We start from the raw sequence: 18,743 nt of genomic DNA, 5'->3' as shown, positions 1-18,743 counted from the left end.
ATTACACAAGAAATAAAGTAGAATAGGGTAGCATGGCCATGCAGTCATCTACCTATGCAGAACTTGCAGGATTCTCCGTTGGCTTGGTCCCTAAGAAAGCTCTGGGAGAATATTGCTTAATTCACCACTTGTCACACCAACAGGGTAGGTCAGTTAACGATGGAATAGACCCAGCCTTGTGTTTATCCATTGATGAGGCTGCGCGTATGGTTAGTTTTTGTCGCCCAGGGGCGCTGATAGCCAAGTGTGATATCAAGTCTGCTTTTCCACTGCTGCTGGTGCATATTGACTTTAACCTTTTGGATTTCTCTGTTGAAGGACAATTTTATTTTGATAAAACGGTGTCCATGGAATCTGTTCAGTATCTGAGAAATTTAGTACAATGCTACACTAGGCAGTGATGCGAGAAGTTGGTTTATGGCAGGTTGTTCATTACTTAGATGACTTCTTGTTTGCGGGCAGAGTGAATTCATATAATCATAGCCTCATAGAAGATTAGGGTTGGAAGAGATCTCAGGAGGTCATCTAGTCCATCCCCCTGCTCACATTGCAACCAACCCCAACGAAATTATCCCAGCCAGGGCTTGGTCACGCCAGGCCTTAAAATCCTCTGAGGATGGAGATTCCACCACCTCCCTAGGTAACCCATTCCAGTGCTTCACCACCCTCCTAGTGAAATAGTGTTTCCTAATATCCAACCTATACTGTCCCCACTGCAACTGGAGACCATTGCTCCTTGTTCTGTCATCTGTCACCACTGAGAACAGCTTAGCTCCATCCTCTTTGGACTCCCCCTACAAGTAGTTGAAGGCTGCTATCAAATCCCCCCTTACTTTTCTCTTCTGCAGACTAAATAAGCCCAGTTCCCTCAGCCTCTCCTCAGAAGTCATGTGCTCCAACCCCCTAATCATTTTTGTTGCCCTCCACTGGACTCTTTCCAATTTGTCCACATCCTTTCTGTAGTGGGGGGCCCAAAACTGGACGCAGTACTCCAGATGTAGCCTCACTAGTGCCAAATAGAGGAGAATAATCACTTCCCTGGATCTGCTGGCAATGCTCCTACTAATGCAGCCCAATATGCTGTTGGCCTTCTTGGAAACAAGGGACATTGTTGACTCATATCCAGCTTCTCATCCACTGTAATCCCCAGGTCCTTTTCTGCAGAATTGCCACTTAGCCAGTCGGCCCCCAGCCTGTAGCAGTGCGTGGGGATTCTCCCGTCCTAAGTACAAGACTCTGCACTTGTCCGTGTTGAACCTCATCAGATTTCTTTTGGCCTAATCCTCCAATTTGTCTAGGTCCCTCTGGATCCTATCCCTACCCTTCAGTGTACCTACCTCTCCCCCAGCTTAAGTGTCATCCGCGAACTTGCTGAGGGTGCAATACATCCCATCATCCAGATCATTAATGAATGTTGAATAAAGCCAGCCCCAGGACCAACCCCTGGGGCACTCTGCTTGATACCGGCTGCCAACGAGACATTGAGCCATTGGTCACTACACGTTGAGCCCGATGATCTAGCCAGCTTTCTATCCACCTTATAGTCCATTCATCCAATCCATACTTTTTTAACTTGCTGGCATGAATACTGTGGGAGACCCTATCAAAAGCTCTGCTAATGTCAAGGTATATCACATCCACCGCTTTCCCCATATCCACAGAGCCAGTTATCTCATCATAGAAGGCAATCAGGTTGGTCAGGCATGACTTGCCCTTGGTGAATCCATGCTGACCATTCCTGATCATTTTCCTCTCCTCTAAGTGCTTCAAAATGGATTCCTTGAGGACCTGCTCCATGATTTTTCCAGGGACTGAGCTGAGGCTGACTGGTCTGCAGTTCCCAGGATTCTCCTTCTTCCCCTTTTTAAAGATGGACACTATATTTGCCTTTTTCCAATCGCCTGTGACATCTCCCAATTGCTACGGGTTTTCAAAGATAATGGCCAATGGCTCTGCAATCGCATTAGCCAACTGCCTCAGCACCCTTGGATGCATTGCATCTAGCCCCAGGGACTTGTGCATGTCCGGTTGTTCTAAATAGTCTTAACCTGTTCTTTCACCACTGTGGGCTGCTCACCTTCTCCCCAGACTGTGCTGCCCAGGACAGCAGTCTGGGAGCTGACCTTGTCTGTGAAGACTGAGGCAAAAAATGCATTGAGTACTTCAGTTTTTTTCACATCATCTGTCACTAAGTTGCCTCCCCCATTCAGTAAGGGTCCCACACTTTCCCTGACCTTGTTCTTGTTGCTAACATACCTGTAGAAACCCTTCTTGTTACCCTTCACATCCCTTGCTAGCTGCAACTCCAGTTGTGCTTTGGCCTTCCTCATTACACCCCTGCATGCTGAAGCAATATATTTATACTCCTCCCTAGTCATCTGTCCAAGTTTCCACTTCTTGTAAGCTTCCTTTTTTGTGTTTAAGCTCATCAAAGATTTCTCTGTTAAACCAAGATGGTTGCCTGCCATATTTGCTATTCTTTCTGCACATCGGGATGGTTTGTTCTTGCACCCTCAATAAGCCTCCTTTAAAATACAGCCAGCTCTCCTGGACTCCTTTCCCCCTCATATTAGCCCCTCGGGGGTCTGCCCATCAGTTCCCTGAGAGAGTCAAAGTCTGCTTTTCTGAAGTCTAGGGTCCATATTCTGCTGCTCTTCAGATAAGTGTGTTAGCCTGATGGATCTCTTTCTGACCCTGGGCAAAAAATTGCAGGTATGCCTAGCAAAGGAAAAACAGAGGGGCCTTCCACAACTCTTACCTACCTGGGGACTGAGCTAGGCACACTGATGGGTATATCACGACTCCCTCAGGATAAGCTTCAAGAGCTCCCAGGCTTGATTAGGAGAGGCAGAGCATCTAGGAAAGTTACACTTTGGGAACTCAATCCATTATTGGGCTTCTTAATTTTGCCTACTGGTTGGTAGCCCTGGGGCAACTTGTGGTGAGTTTCTAGAAGGGTGAAGGAGGATTTTGGGGTATGGGAGCAGTCTCTGAGCCATTTTGGTGGAATGTCTATTGTGGGGAGGGAGGAATGGATACTTGAGGCTGATTTAAAGATCCACTCACATGCTTCAGGAGGTATGGGTTTGGGGGTATTTTACCAAGGGAGGTAGTGTGCCCAGAGATGGCGCTTCACCTGGATACAAAAATAGTGCAGGATTTAACATTTCTGGATTTTTTTTCCCCATTTTGGTCATTTGGGAAACAGAGTTAGCTAATAAAAGGCTATGTTTCTGGCTGGACAACATGGCCATGGTACATGTTATCAATAGCCAGTTGTCCAGATCAAACAGAGTTATGAGATTGGTGGTAGGGCATTTGTGCTACAATGTTTAAGCTTTGACATCTTTTCTCTTCCAAACATGTGCCTGGAGTTGATAATGGCATAGCAGATGCTCACTGTCATAAATATGAAGGGAAGGGTAAACACCTTTAAATCCCTCCTGGCCAGAGGCAAAACGCTTTCACCTGTAAAGGGTTAAGAAGCTAAGACAACCTCGTTGGCACCTGACCAAAATGAGCAATGAGGAGACAAGATACTTTCAAAGCTGGAGTGGGGGGAGAGAAACAAAGGCTCTCTCGGTCTGTGTGTTGCCTTTGCCAGGACCAGAGCAGGAATGCAGGTCAGAACTCCTATAAAGGGTTAATAAGCAATCTAGCTAGATATGCGTTAGAGTCTGTTTTGTTTAAATGGCTGATAAAACAAGCTGTGCTGAAAGGAATGTATATTCCTGTTTTTGTGTCTTTTTGTAACTTAAGGTTTTGCTTAGAGGAATTCTCTATGTTTTGAATCTGATTACCCTGTAAGGTATTTACCATCCTGATTTTACAGAGGTGATTCTTTTACTTTTTCTTCAATTAAAATTCTTCTTTTAAGAACCTGATTGCTTTTTCATTGTTCTTAAGATCCAAGGGTTTGGGTCTGTGTTCACCTATGCAAATTGGTGAGGATTTTTATCAAGCTTTCCCAGGAAAGGGGGTGTAGAGTTTGGGGAGGATTTTGGGGTGGGGGGAAAGATGTTTCCAAGTGGGCTCTTTCCCTGTTATATATTTGTTAGATGCTTGGTGGTGGCAGCAATAAAGTCCAAGGGCAAAAGGTAAAATAGTTCATACCTTGGGGAAGTTTTAGCCTAAGCTGGTAAAAATAAGCTTAGGGGGTTTTTCATGCAGGTCCCCACATCTGAACCCTAGAGTTCAGAGTGGGGAAGGAACCTTGACACTATGTCTCATTTTCAGATGAGCAGATTCTGGGAACTGGAACCAGGAGCTAGCAAGGAACCTGAATGGATCCACTAGCACTGTGGAAACTTGGAATATGATGGCTGTCAGGGTAGTGCAGAGATCAGTGGCTCCATAAACATTGTGGAGCTATGAGAGAAGTTTTAATGATTTTGTACAATTTCGGGAGTGGGAGGGCCTGTCACTGATATAGCCCATTATGGAGGAATGGAGGCTGCGGTACATCTCTTTAGCAACCTGACAACCATCTCCACTTGCCTAGCAGCCCTTACATTTGCCAGTAGGCTGAATGATTACCCAGATCCTACTAATGGGCTTTTAGTTCAGAGATTTCTAACAGGGTGGTCTAGAAGCACCAGCCCTATAGAAGATACTCATCCCATCACAGGTAATATGCTCAGGGATATGGTATGGATTCTAGAGCCGTGTGTTGTTGTGAACAAGACGCAACCTTGTTTGGGGTGGCATTTCTGGTAGTGTTTTTTTGAGCTTTTAGGATCAGCGAACTAGTACCTGGGTCCTGTAGGGACTCTCCTGGATGGGCTTTGGAACTGAGGGATACATATTGGGAGAGGCAATCTGTGATATTAACCTCAAGGAGGTGAAATACGGGGGTGCATCCGTTATTCTACAGGAGGCTTGGGTGCATCCATTATTCTACAGAAGGGTGGTGAGCCTGGAATGTGCCTGTGGAGACTGTGAGGGCATATATGGAAATAAGTCAGGGTGTGATGGGCCCTTCTTGATTCACCAGGATGGGAGTCCCCTCACAACATACCAGTTTGTTACAGTTTTAAGACGGGGACTGATCAAGTTGGGGCTTCCAGCGCATGAATTTGGTTCCCACTCATTCAGAAGCGACTCAGCTGGTTCTGGGGGCTAGTGCAATGCAGGCAATTGGGCGTTGACATAAAGCATGCTGAATGCATGTGAGACCACAGCTGGGGAATCAGCATTCCTTTTCCTTTGTGCTTCCATTCCAGATGCTGGCACATGGGCCTGGCTGATGGTGTGGATTTGCGGTCACACTATTGTTTACTGGGCACATAGGTAGGCTTCCAAGTTGTCGGGAGGTTCACTGCTGGGCCTCGTGGTGAAGCAGTCTTGAGCTGGTGTGGGAGGAAGGGCATGTTATGAGACAAGCTCTTGCCCCTTCTCTACTCCATTGTGGTCCCTGAGCCTACAGCAGATATGATTGTGATTCACCTCAGGGAAAATAATTTGGGAACGTTTAAAGTGGTGGACTTAATGATTAGAGCTCAGAAGGACTTGGGGCAGATCCTGGAACTTTTCCTAGGAGTAAAAATTATTTGGTTGGACATGACGGGTGTGGCAGGGAGTTGTGAAATCCCCTCAGGTTGACAAGGCTAGGAGGTATGTAAATAGGGAGGTGGCTAAATTTACAGTTGGCAAAGTCGGGGGAGGGGCGGGCTGGTAATTTTTCATCTGGACATAGCATACAGGGCACCAGAATTATTCAGGGAGGATGGGGTCCACTTGTCAGACTTTGGAGCTGACTCCTTTTTGGTCCATATTAAAGAGGGCCCTTAGTAGAAGTCTGGGAACCCAGCTAGGTATGGGGAGCAGAGGGAGGATGGCAGCCAACTAATTGCTGGTGCCTCCTTGTGGTGAATGTCCAGTGCAGGTCCTTTGTAGGGAATGGATACAGTGGTCACATAACACGGATTGGTAAAGGATTTAAAGGAGGTATTCCTTAAAGGAGTAGAAACATGAGGGATTTGGGGCTCCTCTGATTGATATGGCAGGGAGCCAAACTCTCCTTCCTTTATAGCTCCCTTAACCCTCATTTAAGAGGGTATGGTGAGGTCCCATCGGCGTGTTGACTGGGGACCAGGATGGGTAAAGAGGGAGGGCTGACAGAAGACCTCTAGGTATATGCAAATGATTATGGAATTACCTGCATAGTACACTTTTATTGGCTGGACACTTCCTGACACTTAGGCTATGTCTACACCACCGCAGGATCGATGCTGCTGCAATCGATGCACTGGGGATCAATTAAGTGGGTCTAGTGAAGACCCACTGAATCGACGGCAGAGCACTCTCCGGTTGACTCTGGTACTCCATCGAGAGCAAGAGGAGTAAGGTAAGTCGATGGGAGAGCGTTTCCTGTCAACCCAGTGTAGTACAGACACTGCAGTAAGTCAACCTAAGCTATGTCAACTCCATCTATGTTATTCACGTAGGCTATGTCTACACTACCGGAGTAAGTTGACCTAAGTTACACTACTCCAGCTATGTAAATAATGTAGCTGGAGTAGACGTAGCTTAGGTCAACTTACTGCGGTGTTCACACCATGCTGGGTAGATGGGAGACACTCTCCCATCGACTTACCTTACTCCTCTCATTCCCAGTGGAATACCGGAGTCAACTGGAGAGTGCTCTGCAATCAATTTAGCGGGTCCTCACTAGAGCCACTAAATCGATCCCTGGTGTATCGATCACAGCAGCATCAGTCCTGCGGTAGTGTAGACGTAGCCGTAGCTGGAGCACCATAACTTATGTTGATTTACCGTGGAAGTGTAGACAAAGCCTTGGGAATAAAGTTGTGGCCTAATTAAACAACATCCAGTGTCTCTTTTCCTCCTTCCAGCATAGTTAGACAATGAAGCCTTTTGTGACCTGTGTCAATTACTGGAAAATCATATTAGGAGATTTCCTAATGTATTGTTAGCCTGTTTAATTATTGCACAGCTTATTGTACAGCTAGAAACAAGAATCATAGAATCATAGAATATCAGGGTTGGAAGGGACCTCAGGAGGTCATCTAGTCCAACCCCCTGCTCAAAGCAGGACCGATCCCCGACTAAATCATCCCAGCCAGGGCTTTGTCAAGCCTGACCTTAAAAACTTCTAGGGAAGGAGATTCCACCACCTCCCTAGGTAACGCATTCCAGTGTTTCACCACCCTCATAGTGAAAAAGTTTTTCCTAATATCCAACCTAAATCTCCCCCACTGCAACTTGAGACCATTACTCCTTGTTCTGTCATCTGCTACCACTGAGAACAGTCTAGAGCCATCCTCTTTGGAACCCCCTTTCAGGTAGTTGAAAGCAGCTATCAAATCCCCGTTCATTCTTCTCTTCTGAAGACTAACCATCCCCAGTTCCCTCAGCCTCTCCTCATAAGTCATGTGTTCCAGTCCCCTAATCATTTTTGTTGCGCTCCGCTGGACTCTTTCCAATTTTTCCACATCCTTCTTGTAGTGTGGGGCCCAAAACTGGACACAGTACTCCAGATGAGGCCTCACCAATGTCGAATAGAAGGGAACGATCACGTCCCTCGATCTGCTGGCAATGCCCCTACTTATGCATCCCAAAATGCCATTGGCCTTCTTGGCAACAAGGGCACACTGTTGACTCATATCCAGCTTCTCGTCCACTGTAACCCCTAGGTCCTTTTCTGCAGAACTCCTGCCTAGCCATTCGGTCCCTAGTCTGTAGCGGTGCATTGGATTCTTCCGTCCTAAGTGCAGGACTCTGCACTTGTCCTTATTGAACCTCTTCAGATTTCTTTTGGCCCAATCCTCTAATTTGTCTAGGTCCCTCTGTATCCTATCCCTACCCTCCAGTGTATTTACCTCTCCCCCAGCTTAAGTGTCATCCGCGAACTTGCTGAGGGTGCAATCCATCCCATCATCCAGATCATTAATGAATTTGAATAAAGCCAGCCCCAGGACCAACCCCTGGGGCACTCTGCTTGATACCGGCTGCCAACTAGACATGGAGCCATTGATCACTACCCGCTGAGCCCGACAATCTAGCCAGCTTTCTATCCACCTTATAGTCCATTCATCCAGCCCATACTTCTTTAACTTGCTGGCAAGAATACTGTGGGAAGAAGAGAGAGCTCAGTGTGTCTAATGTGATCTTGCTGAACCATAACTAGTTGATCCATGGATTAATGGTATTACATTGTTCTTATTTGGGATCCTTTTGTATTGCATGAACAGGAGTCCTCAACTGGAGTTGTGGTGGACATACAGAAAAATGATGTTTGTTACAATGGGCTAAGTTGATGTGATGTTCTGATTTCCTACTAGCATTCCTAAGGGGGAGGAAGGCTACATCTGTATCTTGTTTGAGAAGAATAAAACTTTCTCTTCATTTCCTGTTTTTCTCACATTTGATGTATTTTCAAAAAACAAAAATCTCTAAAACTTTTTGCAGGACTGGTGCAAGGGAAGATAAATATTTCCTGATTTGTCCTAACATTTCAAGGATTTAAACTAGCATTGAGGAAGGTCATGATGGCCAAAACCTCAACTTCATTGTAACATAATTTTGGAGAGTTGCAATTTCCCTAGTGATTTTTTTTTAATCCTGACAGTGTAATTTTTGAGAGGAGTGACAGGACAGAGAGAGTAAATATGCCATCAAATATATGCTTCCTTGAACGTAAGTACTAACAAAATTATGAAATTAAAGTATTGTGTACAGACTTCAAAGGGTGTGGTCATGGTTTAGGAGAGCCTAATGGCTCTGACACAGTTTCAGTTATTAGTTTCTCCCCTCCGACTCACTCCTCCATGCCCTTTATTTTGGTTGGAAGGGGTGGAGGAGAGGAGGAACCTGATAGCTGAAGGTTTGTCAAAACCCCAGCTACCACCAGCTGTCTCAGAGGCTGGCAGATAAAAGCAGAAATTTGCTGAAGAACTGGTTCATCAGACTGGATCATGTGGCAGGGAGGTTGAAGACCTGGACTCACAGGCAGTGAGTATCACTGGAGACTGGGTAGAAGCTCAAGTCGTGGGAATGAGGCACATTAGGGGGACATTTAAGTCCTCCCAGTAATGCTACTTTAACAGTCTGCCAGACTCCAAAGGTGCTTACTGCTCCTCACACAGGTGTTGTTCTGAACCATAGTAGCTTGTCCCTCTAACAAACCACCATGATTCATCGGAGAGCAGCTATGCTCTGGCAAGCCTCCAGGTGTCCATGAGCCTGGAAGTTCTACTCAGGAGTCTGAATCTCATCTCTGGGCAATACCACGTGGCTATAGATAGCTCTGTGGATTTCATCTCATCTACAACTTTCCCACCCAGTTCAACTCCCTGTTGAGCCCCTTGTACTGTGCTGTGACTCTATGCATGATCCAACTCCGTGCTTGTGCCCTCCACTGAGCCCTTCATGTACTCCCATATCTCTGCTCCTCTCCCACTCCCTCACAACACATACTGTCATTTCCCTGGCTCCCCATGGCCATGCTTTCTGGAATCAGAAGAAGAAATCTCTTCTTCCAGTGATTGTGCAATAACTTCCTGTTTGCTGACATTTCCAAAGGTTGTTCCCCCAAATAATCTGAATGATCTTTCTTCTGTGTTTTTATTGGTCTGATACTGGCACTAGTGTGTGCCCAAAGGGAGTCCTCCGATAGGTGTGTGTTATGTCTGCACCACCTGTAATATTGGAATTATGAGTGAGCAAAAAAAGAGAGAAGAATTTTCAAACTATAGGCACCCCCTGTATTTGAAGAGACAGTAATTCCAGAACCCCTCCTCCCCACTTTCGTTGTCTCGGTAAATTGGTGGGAAATATTCTACCTTGGCCCAAGAAGCATTCTACCAATTTTCAGCTCAATAAGTCTTTATTTGCAAAGTTAAGGGTGTGTGCACATGTCAAAAATAGGGTGTAGTATGGAAGTGACATTGAAAGCATCCTTGTGGAGTACAACCCACCACAAGGGCTCAGTTCAGAGGAAACAATCCAGATACCAATGGGAGATGAAGAAGTCTTATAAAATCATGAGTTGCACATTTAACCTCATATAGAGCCCTTTGTAAGGTCCACACTTATGCCCCCTCCTTTTAACTTTTTCATTTATTTATTTATTTTGCAATGAGACCACTGCTCCAGAATGGCTTGGCTATAAATTAAGTCATCAGGGTATCATGTTTATCTCCTGATTAGTACCAAGTGTTCTAGGGAGAATTCACCTGCTGTGCTGCCGAACAGGAATGTCCTAATGGAATGACAATGTAGCAAAGGGCAATGGAGGGCCAGCAGTGAAGAAATAATTATGGTACAATAAGTATATCTTTCTAGGTAAGTGGGGTGGATCTGCATGAAAGAAAACAGTGGAAAAGTGAAGGTTGGTAATGGGACCTGGGAGGAGGAAGGTGGCTCAGGAAAAATGAGTGTGAGAGGATGGTAGAGGAGTGAGAGCTAGAGAGGATATGTGATTTCTGAGGGGAGGGAGTCAGTGACAACTATACTGTTCTCTTGAGCTTTATGTACTATTTTGCTGACACTACTTCAAATGAAGTTCAGTTATATTTGTGACAGAGGCTCCCTAGCAGTTCTCGACTCACTCAGTTCCCGGCATACATTTAAGGCAAAAGAGCTCATATTTTCCCTCTGCAGAACATCAGGACCATTAGCTGTTCTGAGAAGGACTGTGAAAAATACACCAGCTACTGTTTAAGGTGCAAGATATGTTTAAAAAAACCCCAACTTTTAAAATCATTGTGTATTTGTTTACATTTTTAAAAAATGAATTTTATCTGCCCACTGACATTTTGATAGACTCGAGCCCATTCTTTCACACAAATGCAACATTGTGTCTCTGATGCATCCTAGTGCTGTGGTTGCTGCACAAAAACTGAATTTTTTCTGATGTCTCACTGTATCCATGTGATTTGCCAACAGTCACATGGTAGGTGAGATTACCACTGTTTTTCTATATAAATAGAATAGGAGTTATGTGAGTAGGAAAATGTTGACTTTTTAATGGATTCTTCTGTATGTTTCCATTTTCATAGGAATACAGCGATGTACTTACTGTGTGACTCCAGTAGTTCTCTGTTAACTTGCTGTGCAGTCCAGCTGTAAGCCAGATAAGCTTCTCTGATACACTTCCTGATTATGGAGAGAACTGGCAGAATGCCTCAAGGTTTGCTGGGAGAAGGAAGCACATGTGGATCAGCCACTGCGTGAACATAGGGTCCAGAGTGTTCTTCCCAGTATTAGCTCTGATATAGCTGATAGTGAATGAGGCAGTGAAGCCGTAGCTCTAGTCTGCTCCCTTCTGGACATCTTTTATCACTCATGGCACTAACACTTCCCCTTTGTGCACAGAAATGCAAGGTGTGGGATTCTGGCTGTCTCTTGTGCAGAAATGTAATGGGCAGCAGGTTTATAATGAATCCATATGCTGCAGGCAACAGACACCAGACAAATTACACCACCTCTGTGGAATCAGAACTAGAATCATCCAGCACCTCCTAAAATAGGCTTCTACAATATGAACTGTAGTACCTGGGCCCCTTATCTTCTCTGTGAGCCAGCCACTTGGCAACAGTATCATCTCACATGATAAGGGAGAGTCGTTCACTGGCTTCATACAGACTAACACGGCTGCTACTCTGAAACAGCTCATGATCAGTAATTCTAGAGTGCTGTTATCAAAGATCTTTGTTTGAAAATGCAAATTTTAATAGCTGTAGAACAATAATTGTTTGCTATTTTAGAGACCATATTGTTCATTGTTTGAATATGATCTTCTGTATGGAGATTGCATAGATAATAGCTGCATTTATAACTGAACCTTACATAACTGGATACAGTGCATATTGCTCTTTTGTCTGCCAGCCTAACATTTGCAAATTAGACTCCCTCAGTTCTACCTAATTGTTGATAATTCTTTGCCGTTTCTGTCCCTTAACCAAGTATAAAATGTTTTAACAACTCCTCTTTTTTCTCTGAGTTGATTTCATCTAACCCTTCTATTTTCTTCTGTCTTGTTGAAATGCATATCAGTGACAAATAGTTCCTTTTAAATGTTAAAGATACTTCCTTCCCTTTTGGGATTTCTAAGTATTGTCAGCTCAAATATGAGCTTTTCCTTTGCTACTCCCCCAATCACATTTTAATTAATGTACATCAGACATTTTCTTTGTTGTTTTTAACAGTTAATTAAAAAGAGAAGCTATATAAAAATCCTTAGCACTCAAAACTGATTATATTATTAATCATAATGACTGATGATCCTATAAACTGCCACATTCTTCCAATATGGCTTAATTCTAACACATTTTTTAAGCTATAGTACATTCTGAGATTTTCTCTGTAGACCAGAATATTGTCTATATTTGAATGCATCAAAAGGACTCAGTCCTGTAAGCTGATCTACCTGGGCATACCCCCACAATGAGAGTTCATTTTCAGTGGGACTTCCAGTGGAAAAAAGGATCCACCCACATGGATCAGCTTCCAGGATTAGGGTTTCAATAATGAGGATTTTCTGTATTAACACTTACTTTAAGAAAATAAAAGGAGTGCTTGTGGCACCTTAGAGACTAACAAATTTATTTGAGCGTAAGCTTTCGTGATCTACAGCTCACTTCATTGGATGCATTCAGTTTTTCCACTGAATGCACCCGATGAAGTGAGCTGTAGCTCATGAAAGCTTAGGTTCAAATAAATTTGTTAGTCTCTAAGGTGCCACAAGTACTCCTTTTCTTTTTGCGAATACAGACTAACACGGCTACTACTCTGAAACCTGTCTTTAAGAAAATAGATACAGTTAGATATGCTGGCATGATAAGAATGGCAAGGTGTTGAGATTTGATGAAATATTATGGAAATCGCTGTACTGAATCTGCTGCAGGAGAGTTTGGAATTGTTGGTATGTGGCCCTGATTCAGCTTATCATCACAGCCATTTTTTTTTTAGCATTTACACCAAGTTCCTGAAGCATTAAACATTTCTATGTGAGGAATCCCAGGACTATGATAGAAATTAGCATTTTTCCTCTCTCAAAAAGCCAATTACATGTCTAAAAGGCTGACCACTGCACTAATTTTAAGGTCCTTTACTGGGGAATCAATGCCTGTCTATCAGAGTCAACCACTATCTCAGTATCTGCTTTTCTAGCTGTTCAGAGTCCTCCACACACAACACCACACACGTTCATTTTCATTAAGGACTCTTTAATTCCTCTCAGATTCAGTAATATTAACACCGAATGTGTTACAGGATGTATTGTCATACATTATATTCAGCTAGCTGTATAATGCTTGTGGATCTGTGATATTTTACACCTTCACTGACTTTATGTTTCATGTCTAAGGAATCTCTTGTGAAACAATTGTTTACCATAACGAATCCTTCTTGCCAAAAGGTTTAAAATAATCAAACACTTCTATAATATTAGCTTCCTTTTGCTCCCCTCTCTCATACATACACCTCATTTATGATTTTTTTTTTCCTGAATCACAGTGTTGGCCTTGTTTAAACGACTTCAGTTTTGAAGGGTTCACCTATGATTGTGTCAGAAGGCCATTATTTAATACTGTTTAGCTAATATGCTAGTTGACCACAAAAAGTCATTTGCTGCTACCCAGGGTGGGTGGGATTTTTCAGTACTAGATTATTACTTCAAATTATGATAAGGAAATATGACTTTAGCCTTAATAAATGGTAATCTTTCCCTTTATTTTGTGTCGAACTGTCTGATATGCATTGCCTTCAGCTGGATGCAATCAGAACTACCCAGCTATGTGTCATGTTGAGAAAGAGTCTCCTCTTGTTCAAGTGGGAGGAGGTGGTTCTGAGTTCTAGCCCCACTGCGCCTGTAGAGCTCTGAGGATGTTAGGAGGCCACACAATACTTACAATATGCATTGTCAATCACAGAAACTCCCTTTAAAAGGATGCTAAAAATTGAAAAATGCACACCTAAAAAGGACTATGTTAGTGATGTGCAAAGTTCAGGGGACTGGTTCAGATATCCAGCCCATCTGCTTGTCTTTCTGTATGACTCTTTAGGGCTATATCACGATGGAACTACAGTCCTACAGAAGGGATGGTGCACCGCTGCACCCCCAGAGGGAGTATCGGGAAGTATTGATGTTGCGCTGAGAAGAATGTAATTTGCTGCACTTCTTTGAGGGTTCAGCATAGTCACCCCACTCACTTTTGGTTGGCATGTGGGGGAGACAGGTTAGAGTAATGTTTCTACATACTTCCCATTTGGGCTTTTTAAAATGGTCTGGAGACCTTATGAATAGAGATTGAAGTACTTCCTGATTCCAGGCAGGCTAGAAATACAGACTTTCTTGAAATATTTTGATACTTTTGGTTCTGAAAGTGAGTAAGAAATGGACAACAAGAAACATAAATGCATTTGAGCCTCAGAAAAAGTTTGGTTTGAGGGTCAGGTGAAGGTCCAGCTAAGCTCTAAGTTTATCCAAACCAGTTTTCTCATTCCTAAGATTTCTACCATATACCTTCTGTTGTGAAGCACTCAATATAGTTACAATGGTGACATGTTGTGTATAAGTACCTGCATCAATCATAGGTTAAAATAATAGATTGCAGCATAACTACACTATAAGTGGATAAAACATGGAAAGCCTCCATTTACTTACTTTTAAAATACAGTGTTAAATGGTTGCTGACAAATGATCATAAAATGATTTTGAACTTATAACAATTGTTTGTAGTTTGAACAGAATGTCTAGAGATTTTTGGTATGGCTTTGCATAGACTGCATAGACTGTCGGTCCTTCATCAGTTGAGACTGAGCCGACCACAACATGTCTTCCAATCTTCTCTTGCTCTGGCCATCCTTTGCCATGCTTGTCCATATCTCTGTGTTAGGAAATCATCCCACCTCTTTGGAGGCTGACCACGTGGCCGTTTCTGTTCTCATGGATACCACTCGGATATAGCTGCGGTCTATCTGTTGTCGCTGAGTCAGGCCACATGTCCCACGCACTGCATTTTGCTGAGCCTACTTTCAACAACAACGTCTCGCACTCCAGACAGCTGCCTAATTATTGCACTGGGGTTGTGATCGCGGAGCGAAATGTCCAGAAATGTTTGTTTCTTTGCCCTCTGTGTGACAGACAGTTGATGTTCTTCAATCTTTGTCAGTGACCATGTTTCGCTGCCATATAACATTGCTGGAAGCACGGTCGAGTTAAAAAGATTTGCACGAGTTGTTTTGCTGATCTTTCCTTGGAGGATGTCCTTGATGTTATTGAATGTGCACCATCCAGCTTTTTTTCTGCACGACAGTTCGCCTTTCTGATCATGGCGCATGTTGACTTCCTGGCCCAAATAAATATATTTATCAACCTCTTGGATCTGCTCTCCTCCAAGAGTTATTTGGGTTCTTGGCAGAACATCTGATCTCATGTATTTCGTTTTTGGCCAGTTCATTTTTAATCCAACTTGACTACTTTTCGCGTTCAGTTCTTTAAGCATTCTCTCAAGCTGGGCTGTATTTTCGGCTATCAGCACTATATCATCTGTGAACCTGAGATGATTTAGCTGCTCGCCGTTGATATTAATTCAGCCTTTCAAGTCTGCTAGTTGAAAAACCAATTCAAGACAGGCTGTGAATAATTTTGGTGAAACAGTATCTCCTTGTTTCACACCTTTCTCGATGGGGATTCGGAGGGGAGTATCGAACAGCGAAATGTCCGTGCTGCAGCCAGAGTTCGCTTCCTTTAGTAATGTGATATATTTCATGCTGATGCCCTGTTCTGAAAGAGCTTCAAGAACGGCGTTAGTCTCTATGCTGTCGAAAGCCTTCTTGTATTCCACGAAGGCAATGCACAAAGGGAACTTGTATTCCCTTGAATGCTCTAGTAGTTGGTTTAGAGTGAAGATGTGGTCTCTCATGCTGTAATTCCTTCGAAAGCCGGCCTGCTCTCTAGGTTGCTGTTCATCCAGGTTTCGTGACAGTCAATTTGTTATTATTTTAGTGAACAACTTATAGATATGCGAAAGCAGGCAGATTGGGTGATAGTTCTTTAGATTTTCTCGATCGCTTTTCTTATGCAACAAGACGGTATTGAACTCTTTCCAACTGGACGTTATCTTCTGGATTTCCAGGTAGCAGCTAAACCTTTGGGTGATAGCTTTCCAAAGTTCCTGACTTCCTGCCTTATGCACTTCTGCTGTCAGACCGTCCTTGCCTGGAGCCTTCCCCTCTTTAGTTTGATGGACTGCATGACGGACTTCGCTGATGAGAACCGGGAGTATGTGTTCATCGGTTTGGTGAAGTGATGGCCTTGGGACATCTATACGGGATGCAAACAGCTGGGTATAGAAATCCCTGCAGATTGCCTCCACCTCTGTTCAATCGGTTACTGATTCTCCGTCCCTGTTCTTCAAAGCCGATAATGATGACCTTACAACTCCAGTTCCCATTTGCATTTTTTGAGACTTTTGCGATCTTCAGCAGCCTTTAGGAGCTTTTCAGTTCAAAATTTCTCAAAGTCTTCCTTCAACTTCATTCATATGAGCTTGCAGAGAGGAGAGTACTCAAGCCTGTCACTGCCATTTCTTTTCATTTTCCTCCTCTTCTCCAATAAAGTCTTTGTATTCTCTGAGATTCTTCCGCTAGCTCTTCTTGGTCTTTCATGCTCAGCTGATTTCACACACCATTTCAGTCTCTTACTGAAGTTCTCATAATCATCGTTGCAGTCGTCCAGGAGGCTCCAATCTTCCCTAGAAATGTTTTCCTTCAGGATTGCCTCATCGAAAGCTACTGGTTGGCACCTTCTGTTTACCATACACAGCGCCCTTTTCTCCACCTTCACAGTGAACGTGAGTCTGGCTCTCAGTAGGCGATGATCGCTACCAATATTGAATGATGGCACTACTGATATATCCTGCACGATGCATCGTCTATCGATCAGAAAGTAATTGATTTAATTTTTTGTCATTGCGTTTGGTGCAATCCAGGTCCATCTTCTGTTGGCCTTCTTTCAGAACCAGGTGTTACCAATGAACGTTTTCCTCGTCTCTGCCAATATAGCTAGTCATTCTCCTTGCATGTTTCATTCTCCGATACCGTACCTTCCTATGAACTTTTCACCCTCTCTCCCTCTTCCAACCTTGGCATTAAAATCTCCCATTACAATAGTTTATGTGGAACTCTGAACGAGGGTTTCCTCCAGTTGCTGATAGAATCCTTCCACATCATTGTCTTCTCATGCACTTGTGGGAGCATAGATCTGGATGATTTTGAGTGTACTATTTCGGTTCAATCGGAGGTAAAGCACCCCGATACACAATGACTTCAAATGACATGAGACAATTTTCGAAGACCATTCCTTGTTTATGATGAATCTGACTCCTCCAACTGTCCTCGTGCCTTCTCCTTTTCCTAGAATGTCGTGCTTCCATCCCTCCAGCTGACCTCCATCTCCTTCTTTCGTCATGCTTCGCAAACACCCAGCACATCGCAGGCTGTTTTTGCCTTTTCCTCCATGAGATGGTTTATTGATTCCTCCCTCGTCAGTGTTCTGCAGTTATAAGTGCACACTGAGAGTTGTCCAGTTTCCTTTTGGCGACCTGGCACCTGAGATTCTTTGCAGCCTCTCATCGTTCGAATGCTTCACTGCCTCCGGAGTGGGGATAGAGGAACGTGCAGAGAACTGAGACTTGGTTTTCCATGTTGTTTTAGCCATTGTTTTCAGCCACCAGAGCTTTGCAATATTGCAAAATTTTCACAAAACCAACCCAAGTCATTTCACACAGGTAGGTCCACCAAAAGGCAACTCCCAGATGTGGATCTCCAACCTCATCCTCCGCTGAAGATATTCTAGATATTCTAGCTAAGTCATGATACAGGCCCCCAAAGTCTTTTAACATTATACCATAGCAAGTAGCTATCCACTTCCACAAGTGGAATCCCACATTGCTTTCTTCCTCCAACACTTTGACTGTTCTCTCATTTTCTAATTTTCAGGGTGGAGGGAGTTGGAATTCGCCACACCTTCAGTACACCACTCCTGAAAATTGTAATTGCTGAGAAACTCTGGGCTTTATTCGTCACTGAGTTACACCTGTTCTATGCTGGTTTAACTCTATGCCAGTTGGCAATTGTCCCAAAGTGACTGTTCACTAGTTGAGACCAGCCAGAGTCCAGTAGCACTCCAGCAAAACCCTTTGCTGCCGTTAGCATGCCCCATATGATGGGCCTTGGGATGTGTGGTGCAAGACCAGGCTATGCCAGCTTAGCTGAGAGCTCCCCTATGCCTGTGGAACTCTCAGCTGACCAGATACAGCCTGACTATTGCCTGCACTTTTGTTACACTGTACTCAGTCCTGAGGTGAAGTTTTGACCCCCATTGAAGTCAGTGTGAGTTTTGCCATTGACTTCAACAAGGCCAGGATTTTATCCCTGCTTCTTAAAATAGCCATCTAATGTTAATCAGTGTTAAACATTTAACTGAACATTTACCTTTGTAATTTGGTTTGATTAATTTTACATAGGTTAGCTGGCACTGACAGACAGTTTATATTGTGATGCAAGTAATAACGTCCTTTCAATGGCCTTTCTCTACAAGTAACTGTGGCCTTTCTCTGCAAGTTTTTTAGGTTTATTATAATGCTGGCAACATTGCATGAAAACTTGCTTGATGTAATCATATCATATTGTCTCATTTTTTCCAGCACATGTTAAAGAAAAAAAATAGAAGCTAAAGTAGATTTATGAGAATATTTTTGGAGGAACTTTATTTC

The 18,743-nt window shown here is 43.6% G+C and overlaps 1 protein-coding gene across 3 annotated transcripts in view; it reads left to right on the top strand.

Annotated features, from left to right (window-relative positions):
- Positions 1–18,743, top strand: part of GRM8 (glutamate metabotropic receptor 8) — a 457,362-nt gene that overhangs the window by 349,949 nt on the left and 88,670 nt on the right. The window lies entirely within an intron of this gene.

Source organism: Natator depressus, chromosome 1, assembly GCF_965152275.1.
Source record: "Natator depressus isolate rNatDep1 chromosome 1, rNatDep2.hap1, whole genome shotgun sequence".
NCBI lineage: Eukaryota > Metazoa > Chordata > Testudines > Cheloniidae > Natator > Natator depressus.
Note: the sequence above shows the minus strand (reverse complement) of the source record. Positions and strands in the feature narration are given on the sequence as shown.